Here is a 15,443-nt window from a genome sequence, read left to right as displayed (position 1 = left end):
GATATTAAACACTATGTTTACTGTTTTCCACGTATCCCTCACAACCAACCGCCCTCGAACCCTTAACCTATCCGCCGTTGTGAACTAAACATTTTGAGAGTTTGAAGAATATGCGATAAACTATTAATCCACTTATACAAACAAAATGTTCAGTCCTCACCATCGCTCGCGTCTTATGTAGATTTATGCTACTTTTACATGAAGATATAACTGTGATGATTTTCATCATTGAAACCTACTTATCCGATGTGGATTATAGGTCTACCAAATATACAATAACGTATAATCGTAGTTTCACATTTCATTGAAGTGCATATGTTATGGACCCGTTCGCTATACCACCTGTTTATGAGTATACTTTCCTACGAACACAGTAAAATAAAATATATGTGTCTGGCTCGCTAGGATGGTTCAGACCTATTTCACGCTTCCTCTTAATTTTCACTCGATCGTTAGTAACTAAATTGACGCAGTCTTAATGAAACGGCTGGAGATAATAATAACACGATATAAAGAACTGTGAATATATGTATGATAATGTTTTGGACGGACTACCGCCGGTTCAAGGAAACAAAAACAAAACGATTATCTAAATGATTCATCGTAGATAGTGCAACCGACAGTAACATAGACGGGGATATCAACATACTGATGAAGCTGGTGGTGCAGCGCGCCAGTGCGGCTCATCGACTCCGATATTTAAGAATGAGCCTCATCGCCTGAGCGTTATACGTATTGCAACGTACATTTGTTGAGAATTTTGTAAAATTCAGTGATTATCTTTCAAAGGAATAGGACCTCTATCGAGTAAGTATCGTTACATATTATCGCATAATATTATACCTAGTATCTTTTCAATTTTTTTTTTGGTTGATAGAAATAATGTCAGCTGCGTTTTGTACTAAACTGAAACCCAGGCTTTATTTTACGATCTCATTATTCAAACTATGCGTTCATGGATTTAACCTGATCATCATTTAGCTGCTACATATTCAATTTATTCTTGCACAGGTGACGATCATTTTATTGGTGACGTTAATTTAGAATATGCATCATTATGAATATGTTTTAAACTTATTAACCATAAAACGGGCTAGGCTTATTCCCGCTTAATCTACATGCATGGGCACGTCATGTATATGACCTTTATATTAATTGATTAAAATGGCATCCCTTCAGGATTTAGAAATCAAACTGCAAGATTTCCCAAAAGATCATTCGCAAAATGTTATCAGCAGATACACGAAGATGTTCTCTGGTTCGTCTTCGATTCAGAAGGCGAAACATTATCATGTACATATATCTTCTGTTTACTCGACGAGTTATTTCGAAATTGCCAGGAAGATTGGCGAGTTGATATGAACTTGTTTGTATTTATATGTTTCGATATTGTTCCTCGAATGTGGACTTTAAAACTGGGAGATCATGGAAGGGGATGTGATGTAAGTCTCCGGCATTATTCAATCACTCCGGTCGCTTTCGTCCTTAATTGATATATACCACGAAAACCAGTTAAGACAATGAACGCGAATTATCGCTGGAATCCGATCGAATCATTCCCCGATTTAATCGTCAAATGACTAAATATTTGACATCATTATATTTGATAAGTTATTCTGTACGCGACGAAATGGTTATAATTGCGGATTACGCGGTTCCGGAATATTGGTCCGGAATCCGCCTTGTTTACTCGTGCGGTCGTTAGGACGTCGCTTCAAGAGTTCTTATTAGCCGGGTCTGTAACGCGTAGATAGATATGAGAAAGTAGTATATGTATCTCAGCGTCGTAAAACGATTTAATTGTATGATTAATTACATCACTGAAGGGCTGCCCTATGGGAGTAATACGTACCGTGGCGATGAAATTTCAGCGCGCCATCAACCTCATTACGTTTATATGCATAACCTCATAGATACTCATATAGACGTATAAAATCAAATTTGGTAATATATTTACGAGTGCCTACTGCGTAATGCGTGCGCGAGATCGTGCGCTGTTCGGTCGAAAAGCGAAATCGAAGATGTAACACTTTTCTTCGTAGAAAAGCGTAAATCAAGTCAATACAAAACAGGTGTAAAATATGTCGAAAACGTTGTAGGGGTAATAATGATTGTTTTTTTTTTCTGTAAAAAGAAAAAAGAACTAGCTCAAGAAGATAAACAATTCACGTCACCCGACGCGAGTTTCATGTTTCGAAAAGAAAATCCCGGATGAATATATTTCGCTGTATTTTATCTTGTGACGTCCTGTATTTAGCAGCATTCTGAAGAACCTAAGGCAAAAACGTTGATACATTTTTTTCTCCCATCTGCTGAGCTTAAAAGTTGACCCGGCCCCCGGCAACCTAATATACCCTAGTAATAGGGGTAATAGGCTTTCAAATCAAAGGTCGAACGGTCGAGCTCATAAAAAATGAAAAACATGAAAATAATAACAATTTCTACTTGAATTAGTCGCGAAACTCATAAAAAATGAAAAATAATTCTCACACACTCGAATTTATTTTTCATTTTTACTCGCTAGAAAAAAGTGTGAGTTAAGTGTGAGTGAAATAAATTCGAGCGTGTGAGAATTATTTTTCATTTTTTATGAGTTTCGCGACTAATTCAAGTAGAAATTGTTATTATTTTCATGTTTTTCATTTTTTATGAGCTCGACCGTTCGACCTTTGATTTGAAAGCCTATATTATCCCTATTACTTACCCTGTAAATCAATTTTTTTCTTAAATCACGATCAAGCTATAACAGACCCGGCAGCTATATAGAAATGAACTGATTACAAATTTGATTGCGATTTATAAAATGACCCGGCCGATTAGGAGAAACAAGGTATCATCTTTAGCCTAAAATGCTTTCTGTCGCTGGTATACAGAAACCTTTTAAATCGACATTTTAATCTGTTCTCGGTGCAACTAGTTGACGCTACGCCCGAGAAAAACATTTCCGTCCGAGACGACCTTCGACAAGTTGACCCATGGTTGGTTATTCTTACTGATGAGGTGTCCTTGATGAAATATTTATTACCCAAGTGCGTTAGAAAACTGCGCAGTTCCCAAATCGATAGGAATCTTTGGTAACAGCTGAAAATAAGAATTTATTGACGCCTTTGATAAATTACTGATATATCTCAACGATAGTAACAGGAAAAGTTAAACGAATATGATGCCAGGACCCAACCACGTCTGCAGTGCATGGCGTACAACTGGTCTGATATTCAACTGGCCACATTTTGGGGGTAAAGTATTGACAGAATTTAGTCCCGATATTGATGACGCACTACCCTAATTGCCATTAAAGTAAATTCATTTAGTAAAAACTGAGAGTCACGAAATTCAATTGATTAGAAATTAAACGCCAATATTACGGACGATCAATATTTGAAACGCAGATATTGATGACGTATAGTGCACAGTCAATCGGCCATTACCCTTTCAATAACGCGTAAAGATCGGTTGTTCGTAGTAAAACCGCTGTCAGGAAAATACCCAGTAAAACACGCTATAATGATGAGAATCAACCGTTTGTAAAATTCGTACGCATAAAACCCATATCTAATTGCGATTTCGTCACCTACGTGTGAAATGGTTCGATTTCATCCACGCTTGTAAATATATCAATAGAACACAACGGTATTTATTGGCTGATAATCACCTATGATTCTCGTGCTCACTCGTCAGATATATACAGATTGCTTACCTTTCCGATCATCGGACTTCGAAGATTATAAGATAACGTGTTTGTACTCTGCAATACAAATAACCAAATGCCTTCATTAGTCGCAGGTAAGCGGCGAGCGTGTTTCACGAGCAAATAAATATGTTTCTATCAATCTAATCAGGTATCATTTTTGATGGATTACACAACTTCTTCGACGATAACATTTCGATAAACCCCCCCGCCGCCCATAAAAGTTGATAATTTCGGAGAGAATCGAACACGTATCAATCACCGGACATACCACAAACATACTCAGGATGTTATGCATCACCGACGTTAATAAGAGAAATAATTAAGACCAGATCGGTTTCATTATTTCATATATTTAGGTGTATGTTTAACTTCAAACCGAGCTCATTTATAACGGGGGCAAATTAATGAGAATTGTAAAAATGTTCCAGACTCGTGCGTTTCGGGATCCACTTATCAAATTCGACGGCTAGCAAACGATTAAGGAAAGCGTTGATATGTTTCCAGATTACAATATGACTTTTCACCTCTATTGGCCACGCGTGTTGAATTCCAAAGTCCAGAGATGTAGAAATAAAGTATATCTTTACTGGCCAAATACTGCGAGCAGAGTAATAAATGACTGGCGACTGTTCTTCCCCAGTGTATCGTATTGAACGCACTAGACTATCAATGACTTACGGCGCCCCCGGGTCCAGTTCACTATTTCTCATTTCGTTTGTGACGCAGAATATTTGAACTATTTTTGATGAACATTTTTCTGCATAGATTTCAAGCAGCTACGCCTTCAATACGGTGGGCATGGGTATAGGATTCTTTAGGCGAGAAACAAGTTTCGTAATCTGCATGCGAGCATGAATAATCATCGGTTTATAAAAATGACCAAAAGTCTACTCCAGTCAACTCGTTCTACCCGATTTGTAATCGTAGATTCTGTCAGGATCCTTTTTGATCTAAAGCGATGACACTTACAACAACTAGCGTCTTGGTATTCGATAGTAAGCCCTCGAGCCGTTAAATCGTAATGTTGTCGGAGATGGAAAATTTAAATGGTTCAGCACACGCATTTATGCATGTTTTAACTAGCAAAAGTGCGCTCCTATCTTGTCAAGAGAGTTGGATCATAATTTGACGACGTCGTCGTCGCTGCGCCGCGGGCGTGTGTCTCGCGGAACGTCGTAATCTAAGCGTGAATTACGAGGTTATTTGATGTCAAATAACTCGACGATGAAAACGTGTGGAAAAAGCACCGCGCATTTAAACAAACCAGTTTATATAGCGAGGTGATTTTATGTCGCAATTTTAGTCTAATTTCCTTAATTTGAATTTAACGAGAGTCCGGGGTTATATGTGTACTTTTGTAGAATTTAACATTGTACCAAGTGCTTATAAACTTATACAACCATCAAATGCTAAGGACAAACAGCTCCATAATCTGACGCATCCCATATATAGCGAGGATCAACATTCCTTCAAGCTTTTCTTCATATAGTTTTTCACACGATGTCCTCCGCTCAAACTATAGAAGTGCTATGTATCATTCGTGTATTCTTTTAGCTACAATCTCTCTAATGCAAATACTATGTATGAACTTGTTTTTGTGAACTGCGCATATTTTCCTGTGAAGCGATATACGTAATTGCAATTGTTAAAAGAACCCTGAAAATTCATTACACTTTCATCTTGTGAGGATTTCGAATATCAGCGAAAATTAGTGTAGCCTTCTCAAGTGATGCGTCATGCAGCCTGGCGTGTCGAATTAGTTTTGACACCCCAAGCGTCGAACGCAAAACCTAATAGTTTTGATGTCCTCCGAGGTAACAATGACCAGGATAATTGGTGACCAATTCCTCGCACGCGGCTAATCAAATCAAAGGGTATCATCCAAGGTCAAGTGGACCGGTCATTTTTGAGTCGTCCGTAGCACGACGGGTTGACAATGACGGACATCATTGGTCGTTAGTCGAGACCGACTCTCCTATGGTGACCAGTAGCTTTCGATGCTAATCAAATCAAGTGTACATTGTTGACTGATAGAGATATAAGCGAGTTGTTCAGATCGATTTATCTATCTAAACAGACGATATTTCACCATCTTCTCCCCTCAAGTAAAACCATTCGGCTATGATATATCTACCACCAAATTGACCGTTTTAACTTGAGCTTAGAAATGTTTAGATGTGATGTAGTGATGTACATACAAGTTTGGCATATCATTTTATCGCAAATATTTGATCAAGCCACATTAAAGTAAATGAAATAGCAAAATAATTGGGAACGCGGCCAATAACGAAGCGGTTTTTGGTTGTGATGCTGAAAATAAATATTTAATTTCTATTCGTTACAAAGTATTACATCACTTGTATGACAATCGTGGTATTGATATATAATGATTATATATGAAACGCGGCTAAGTAATACAGAAATTTTAAATGTGTCGTTTCTCGTCAACAAGAAACCGGATGAGATATTCCCCTGTTCTAGTCAGATTGTGGGAGCTAGTGCTCGATAGGTTTATGAATTCAAATACGCAGGGATTCTGTGAAAATATTGAGGGCGCAAAGCGTTTCTTGCTGAGTATCGCAATAAAGTATGGTATTCGTACTAATTTAACATTTCTCTTAGTCCAATCTTCTATAACTTTCGTTTTCTCTGTATTGACATTTTACAATAGTCATGAAGGATATTCATTACCCTTTGAAGGGCTTCCGGAGATCGAGCGTAGAATAGAACAAATAGTTTCAGAAGTTGGAAATCTAGTGCCTTTATGGCCATATGATAACGTTCCATGCCATTAACGGAAAGATTAAAGGGGCTGAAAAGATAGCATCGCAAAAAAGATCACGAAATAAATAAGAATGGCGTTGCTGTTGTCCTCTAACAACGACATGAAAATGAAGTCGGGTCTGAAGTCCTGACTGAAATTAGACAGCTGATTTACATCGATTTTCACCACTTCGCCTGTAAAATATATTATATGTAATACAGTTAGTTACAATTACGAAGTGCGGAAATATTGAAATACAGCAGTCGTGTTTACAAGCTGTTGCGCGTTAAAAATATGGCTTATCCAAAGCATATAATGATTCTTACATCGAGTCGATGATTTTGTCATGCCTGTCTAAATACGGACTGTGACAGACCGCACATCTGTAACAGCGGCACGGGGAGTAAAACCTGAACGAGCGGATACTGACGGCTTAGTAGGCCTGCAGCCGTTCACTGCTGGATTTCAGAGATTCTCCGTGTGCAGTGGTAAGTTTGGAAATTCAAATTTTCTACTTTGATTGGATGATCTGATTATTGAATTATGGCCCAGTAGGAGGCCCTGTATCCTGTAATGGTCGTTTAGACAATAAGGGTGCCTAGTCTGTTCCAGGGTAGGATATAAGTTGATGGAATCACTACCACGTTCCGTTCTAATCCTATCTCTGTTAAGTGAATACCATGCGGATCAGTGTACGTAAACACGGGTTGAGCCTATAATTCAAGAACAAATCGAACCGGTTACGAGCATCATTTGTAAGTATCCCAAATGATTGATTCTCAAGATATGCCGTAATTGATATTCTGATAGAGCTCTTTTTCGTATATTTCAAAATAATTCTAATGTCGCCTGGACCGATGAATCGTGGAATCATGCTTATTTTACGCAATGTCGTTTCAACTCTTGGAAATCAAACTGTACTAATTGTACGAAGTCTAATGAATTCACACAACCATCAACTGCTCCGTATTCTGTTCCATATAGCCACGATCAACATTCCTCTGATTGTTCAAATAAATCAAATCATTCAAATAATAATCACCTGGGCCCTGTCCCTCGGATTGGTATGTTTTGTTTTACACGGTAACAGCTTTGAAATTTGATTAAAATCTAACGCCCGGCGTTGGAAATAACCGATAGAGCTTTCAAGGAAACAAAGGCTAATGGTCTGATTTTCTGGACTGATCTCAATCGGTGTTTATATATACTCATCACGAGAACAAGAAATGGGAATTCTGAGAGTAATTAGAAGGGGCAAATATACTTAGGGTGTAATTGCTGCAATCTAATGCAGTAGAAGAAGTATATCTATTCGTAGGACGTACTATGCGTGTACTGTAAGTACAAAAACATTTTATGACTCTACTGAGCATGTTTCTCTCCTTTGGTTGTTGGCGGCCGGTGTGGTCGGTTTATAGGGACACCAAATCAAAAGAAAAACAAACGAAATCTACCACTCAAATGAATAATAGGGTAAATCCCTATCTTAAGATTAAAAAAACCGATTATCTATTTGAATAGTTTGTATTTAACTGCTCCAAAACTGCCTTCCACCAAGAATCTTTGAAAAAATTGATAATTTCCTGAGCATCTAGATTCTAAAATAAAATGATTAACCATCACGTTATCTTGGCATAGAATGGGGGGGGGGCTTTCGCCCTTAATCCACCCCTGCAAAACATATCAATATTGAGGGTTTATCATGATTAAAACCCATGAACTCATCGTTGTCGATTTGTGCGGACTACGCAATGATACCTGCTACAAATACGAACTCAATGATTTTCATTTTTTGTGTTTATTAAAACACGGCTGCAATTGATGTATGGAAGCAGGCTATCGGGTCGTTATAATAACCTCATACTAAAATGCGTATATACATTTTTTACCGACTGCAGGTGCGCATTATGGCTTTAATATAATCCCGGAACGCGGCCGCTCATATGAATATTATACATATTACTTCCACCTGAATATCAAATCTGATACCGATGAGAAATTTATTTAAATCGCGTCGTGCACGTGTTAACGGAAGTTGCATTTTTTTGCCAGCTTCAAGTGGTTGACGATGATTATTCGGCAGCTATCAGGGACCTTACTCGATCACCAGGGACAGCTAGACAAACATCATTTTGGCTCGAATGTTTTATGGTATACATGTCACACGCAAAGGGACGGAGTTTCTGAATCACTAACGGTTGTAGACCTGGTCATGGACTTTAAAGCGATTGAGAGTGCATAATCTGAGTCTCATTGATGTGGTAATGATTGAATAATGCTGGAGTTCTGTATGAGGCGAAACCTGGAGCGATTATAGACACATGCTTCGTGCTAGCGCCCACTCATCATCAGTTCCTGTTTGAACGCCTGGCAAATTCATACGAATCAATCTTTGGACAGAATTCTTTTCCCAAATAGAGAAAATCGATGTTTATATAGCATAAAATATCCATACACAGTTAAACTGTCGATAACACATGTCGTGTTCATACTTACAGAAAAATCTACCCTCAGTCGGTGCTTGCTTCATTGCCACATCGAGTTATTTCATTCGCTTACCTTTCCCTCGACGTCACCAATCCCAGCAGTTTGACAACCTACGAACTATTCATATCGCAATTTCACGAATTCACGAGGGGTTATTTTTTTTTAAATTTTGGCGTGAAATTATTTCTCAACAACATCAGTTTATATCTATTACTCGTATGACATTTCGAAGAAATTGCTTTGATCTGTTTGCTGTACGTCGCGCTGCGTTGACTGCTTCCTAGCAGCGGCTGCGTTAATGGTAACATGCGATGGAACGCGATGGTGGCCTTTTGTTGATCTCAGACAACGAAATTATGCAGCATTTCCTGCCGTTCAATCGGATGAGACGGAGGATGATTGCTACTTTGTGACATTTACTGGCTTCTTTTTCTATAAAGAATTCATGCGTAAATGCTGTTTTGGACGGCAAATTGTCGCAGTCGATGATTTTCCTTCCCGCTGAAACTCTAATGGGCGCTAATGCAACCTGCAACCTATCGATGCAAAAATCTACCTTGCGAATGAGCTTTTCTTGACTTTCTCGCCTTCTTTATTTGTTATTGTGCATTCCGACTCAACTTTCAAACAACATAGTTTCCACGCGGTGGAACCATATCTAAATTGACTATATTTGAACGAGTGACCATGAATATTATTTGAATTAATATGCTTTCAAATTATGTTGGAAAGCACGAAGGCGAGCGAATGTGAAAGGTAACAATTAAGAATTTGGCAAAATACACCATCAGATTTTTTTGCAAATTAAGCCGCGATGTGGAATAACAATGGCTCGTTGGTCTAGAGGTATGATTCTCGCTTCGGGTGCGAGAGGTCCCGGGTTCGATTCCCGGACGAGCCCGTATTTTTTACGATAAACGTTGCCACACGTCCAGCTGCCATAGTCTGACAATGATGGTTATTTACAGCCACAAATTATGAATATCGTATTGAAATAACACGAAAGATCAACATTATTGTTGATAGTATTTACACAGATGTCGGTGGCCGCTTTTCCATCAATTGCCGTTATGTTGTCTGTATTATAAATCGATGTATAGTGGGATTATGTGCTGGAAATCTGCAAATGGAGACATTCGAATGAAAAATATTCTATCTTACTATTTATTGAAATTAGCATTGCTTTGCCATAAACTAGACGCGCATAGAGAGACAATATACAATCAGCGTTTAGAATGAAACGAATAATTATGTCGCCTTTGTTCTTCGATTCGGGAATGAATTACGCGAATTAAAACCTCCCATTTTTCGTGCACCGCGCAGGAAACTTCACATTTCTAAATCGAGTTATACCTCATTTCGATCAGTTCTTTTTCATTCTACGTATTGTAGTTTAGCAAACGATTCGATCAGAAATCGAATCACTACGGACAACCAGCTCAGATTAAACTAACGTCAGTTTCTGGTATTTTATTGAAATCGTTTATTCGGTATTCAATTTAGTACTATACTGGAATCTTGTCATCCAATCCCACAAATTGCATCACGGGCTTTATTCAACCATTAGATGATGCACAGCGCAGATTACGTCCTTACAATATTTCGGATGTACGTCACGTTTCGCATAGTGAAAAGAAAACAATTGCAAATGTAGAAAAAAATGTTCATTCAATCGGCATATTTTGTGGAATCCGCGTAAATTACGCGAGCAATTGACAAATTAGATTTCGTTGGATGAGATAAACTAGGCTCATTTTCATGTAAAGCGTAAATCGAATTTAGAAAAAGATAACTCGATTTGTTTGGAGAGTAGGGCTTAATTTTTGTTAGAACGTAGAAACTTTACACCAACTTCCGAACTTTGAAAGGATGAAAAATCTAAGACATTCACGTCCCCAAATTCAATAGGAATTTCTGATTTCTTTATTTTGTCGGAGACCAAAATCGTAAGCTATGATATTAGTAATCAGTGTAAATGGTTTAAATTGTGGTATAAAACCTCCAATGATATAGAACCTTGTAGATGTAGTTTAGAGATTGCCTCAATATCTTAATTTTTTAATGAATTTTAAGATGGATTAAAAATGACGTAATCGCAAACCGGAAGATCGTCACTTGCGTGAAGTTAAGTCTTAACGAATTCATTCGGATCTAGGTACAAGTAACTGTATAAATACCGGCAATGGCAGACGTTTCTATTATGAACGACGAGGAGAATAGGACATGGATATAGACATAAACTTATGCAGATATCGCTAAACACGACAGTTTAACTAAACAACTCATTAATTATGTACAGACAAAAAGCGGGCTTTCTGGGGTCATTGATATTCGTATAAATATGCTCATGTTGGTGACGGTGTTACACTAATGAAACCAATCAAGTAATCGCCGAACGCCCGTCACATATCAATGAAGATTGCCAAATTGGTTTATCGGATTAACGTCAAGGGTTATGTATCGGTTTTTTGGGGGTGGGTTCCTGTGACTCGAATCAACAACAACTTTCGGATCATTCCGACTTACTGAATATTGATTGCAAGAAGGCGTTCTGGAAAAGATTGATTTCAAATGAATTGTTTTTTTGGGTTGTAATCGAATACTGCAAATTTTCTACCTTTTGCTCGATATAGCAGAACACGACTGTGTTGAAAATATGATTGATCTATGTGAGTGCAACTTTATAGCCAATCTGAGGTCAGGCTTGGTATAGTCATTTCCGTCATTTAGTTTTGCACCTTCACCAGGGATAGATTCGGGCTCACGTCGACTAAGACAATGCGGTCACGGGATATTAATTCAATGGTAATATTTTCGTCCTTGGCTGTTGCTACCCTCGACGGAGAAGTCCAAGAATCGTTTTTCGTAGATACTCATCTGTAATTCGTGTCACGTTTACACGGTGATTGATGATCAGCAAAGATAACACATTTACTCGGTCCGATTGCCTGGCTAATAAGCCTTTGATCTGCCTGACCGTATATCCCAACGGCTGCTGCTAATATATTGCGGTGGGACCTGTCGTTTCGTCGGCGACGTAATCAATTTATGCACTGATTTGCTCCAACTTTGTAATGTGGATTATTCCTTTCTTACGGGCCTTAATATGTTTATCTTACTCTTTACGACTCGGGGCGATAATCGTATTTGACGGGTTACGGGTGAATCGGACATCGTATCGGACGGGTTACGGATGATGTATTCGATATTGAATTGCTTGTCATCGATGAATGACGGATTGGTTATTGCGTCACGCACGTTTGGGAAACCAAAAAGTACGTCTGGCTGCTAAAATTAAGACTGCGATCAATTTGAACAAATCCAATAATGGAGTTATCAATTCGAGAGCTCTTCCATTCCCTAGTGCAATAAGCAGTTTCTATTATACATTAGCCCGATTTCCAGCAGTGTAGTTGACGTCTTGTGAATCACGATGATGAACCGGCCTCAAAAAGTGTCCACGTCTCAAACTGTACCACTAATCCCCCGGAAACGATAATACACGTGACCAACTTATGTAATACGGCGTCGGCCGCGTAAATAAGATTATAACCGTGTAATACCAATAACAGGATTATTACGACGCTAATCGTTTTATCATTACGGAGAAAAAATTATTTCATATAATTTATCGTCCGACGATAACGATAAATTTTTATGCCGTGTTCATGTTGGATAGATGAGTAATGAATGCATCTGTTTTCTGCCCCGATCCCAGACGAGTGCGTTTGATATTAAACAGTATATATATATCTAGATGTATCTCTCGTTTTTAGAAAAGTTTCATGTATAATTATTTCAGCGGGAACGGACGCTACACATTGCGTCGCTGATGGTGCTGTCCACGCGCAACGTTCAAGTCAATCGGCTTTTAAAAATGATATATTTCATAGATCAGCAGCTCATACGAGATTATTTAAAACGCAATTCAATAAATCATTTTTAAATCTGAAATATTTCATTAGGATTATTCCGCAGACATTTCGGTCGATTTTCTATTTTAGACTCCAAACAATATCGCTTTTTAATGGTAATGCTCGCAGTGACTCGAGGATAAAAATCTTTATTGACCGACGGAATTTCGCCCACGTGGGCCTCACTGCGTCGTCACCACGGCAAATTATGAGACGACAGATATCTTAATATTCACTTTTTGCAATCTCATCAAGGGTATTTATGATATTCTCGAGATTCCGTAGATGATATGGAGTGGTCTCAAAGGTGCCGTCTCGATAACGAGTATCTTCACTCGAGCGTACACGCGTACATGACCAGAATGTGAGACGAGGAAACCTGAGAACAAATTTCAGAGAGTTCAGGCGTTTATGTGAAGACACTCAGACGAAATAACGCGAGCTGCGAAATTTCGAAAACTAACGGTGATAAAATTCAGTTGAGCTCTATCATCACATGGGAACTCATGGGAAAAACATAACGTTACATCGTTGATGTTTTTTTTTTCTGAAGATTTTCTTCGTTCTTTTCAAAAATACCCGTTTCTAGCGTCCATATGGAACGCCATCCGAGCGAAGGCGGAAATCATATCGCAAAAACCTATCCACATTCGTACAACTAACTCTTCATCTTACAACATCGATTTTTAGATTCTGCAACCAATGCGCTTTTTAACAGCTAGTTTCAAATGCTATACATAACTAATCGCTTGCTTAGTCATGCCGTCATCAGACACCAGGTGGCGCTTATTATTGCCGTAGTAGTTGCCGCAGAGCGTCTCGACATTACAGCAATTAAAGATTGTGGTTGTGAGATTGTGAGATGGCTGTACGATTTGGTGAATAGATTGTTAAAATACGATATAGTTATTTGGCTAGGATGACGTATTTCCTGCAGCATGATGTTCTAAGGGAAATAACAGGCCGCAGATTTCTGTAGTTTGATGAGGTTAATTCAGCCTCAGCAGATCAGAAGCATTTCGTGCGTTTTTAGGACAAACAAAATTGTTCTATGTAACTTATGTGACGGTAATTGATGCTTTTTACGGATGCGCGAAGTTCTGTAATGAGATGCGTTGTCAATTGACACAATGGAAATATTTGCCATCATCACCGTCGATGATTGAAACCTAGCGATGACATGTCCCAATTTATCAAAAACGAAATATTTTGTTGCACCGATTAAACAAAGGGTCATTTATTTTTTGTCGGTTGACATTTTTCTAGCAAATTATTTGATTACCAGAATTATGATGCAATTAATACAATAAATAATCTTAAACTAGGCTTGTTTTTTTTTAAAATAATTGTGATAATGCAGGTTTGAAATAATAGGCAAATCATCAGATCTGGCAATATATTTAAGATTGCGTAACAAAATTGATGGTCAAATTGGTGACAAATCAATTTTAGAAAATTCTAGTATATACAGCCATTCGCTGGGCGGCAAATAAAAACCAATTTTGACAGCTACCAGGGAGGTGAAACATCACTCGGTATTCCACACGTTACTGTCTCTCTCTTTGCGAGGTATGATGAGGGCGATTACTGTTAGGGAAAGAGATGTTATATTATTACCAGTACGGTTTTATCATATTCATCATATAGGCGACGATATAGGCGACGAAATAACCGCAATCTGTTTCGCGAACACGCTGATTTTAAGTGTGATTTACACAGTCTGTTTCCTCCAGACGAATCGATAGATCTGAATGATCACAATTCTCATTCGAGGAGAGCCGCGTGTTTGCGATGTGTTGCAGTTGCAATCGTGATTTTTATCTTTTTACCCGGGTTTATAGTGATTCTTAGCGGGTGTTTTTATGATGTCAAGTACCTGGTGACATTGGACATTTCTGTGATCTTTTGTGCCATAATCGCATTTTATAACAACTGTTGACGGAGATAGAAAGCTGTGACTGTTCACATCCGGATATAAACCTGTAAGAATAGTCGGTAAAACAAATTTGTAGGCGACTCAAATACAGAGTAGAAACATAAGCGCCGTTCTCACGAGATTCTGGGGGGGAGGGGGGTAGGACTAGTCTTGTGTTTACTAATCGCGCTTACAGAGCGAGATGCGTTCACACGTGATTCTGTCGGCTTTAGTTATGCCGATATTGAGAGCGAATTCAAGATACTTTTTTGTATGTGAAAGAAAATCTTTCTGACAACGTTCGAATTTTCGTGTTTTGTCGCCACAAAGAACGGGAATTCATTTCAATCTTTATGAAATTCGTTTATTCGTCAATATTTATAGTCTTTCTTTCACATTTCCAGCGTTTTCTATAACATTATACAAAATATTCTGAGCAGCTTTCAGATTTACCAAAACAAATGCAGAAGTGCGCCATATTTTCATTATTCACTTCTATTAACTATTGAAGAAACTCGGTATGAACCCGTCTGAAATATGTATGAATATAATGACCACATAACGTATCGTGAAAAAAGTGAAATGAACTTTTCAAGGAAGGTTCACGATAAACGTTAAAAATATTACCAGCGAAGACGGGTTGCGATTAACCCCGATAAGAAATATGATGTA

The 15,443-nt window shown here is 38.2% G+C and overlaps 1 protein-coding gene and 1 non-coding gene across 7 annotated transcripts in view; both read left to right on the top strand.

The window, feature by feature from the left end:
• The window catches only part of LOC141903557 (glutamate receptor ionotropic, NMDA 2B-like), a 62,572-nt gene that overhangs the window by 35,508 nt on the left and 11,621 nt on the right, over window positions 1–15,443 (top strand). For 2 of the 6 annotated variants that reach the window (XM_074791718.1, XM_074791723.1), the window contains exon 1: window positions 6,891–6,943. The exons of 1 other annotated variant lie outside the window; for it this stretch is intronic. The gene's annotated coding sequence lies outside the window, so the exon portion shown is untranslated. 3 more of the 6 variants (XM_074791719.1, XM_074791721.1, XM_074791720.1) reach the window with 3 other exon arrangements.
• Window positions 9,772–9,843, top strand: Trnap-cgg (transfer RNA proline (anticodon CGG)). Its single transcript has one exon. It is a non-coding gene; the product is annotated as a tRNA-Pro (tRNA).

This window comes from Tubulanus polymorphus, chromosome 4, assembly GCF_964204645.1.
Source record: "Tubulanus polymorphus chromosome 4, tnTubPoly1.2, whole genome shotgun sequence".
In the NCBI taxonomy this organism is placed as follows: Eukaryota; Metazoa; Nemertea; class Palaeonemertea; order Tubulaniformes; family Tubulanidae; genus Tubulanus; species Tubulanus polymorphus.
The sequence above is the reverse complement of the archived record's forward strand: the minus strand, read 5'-3'. Positions and strand labels throughout refer to the sequence as shown.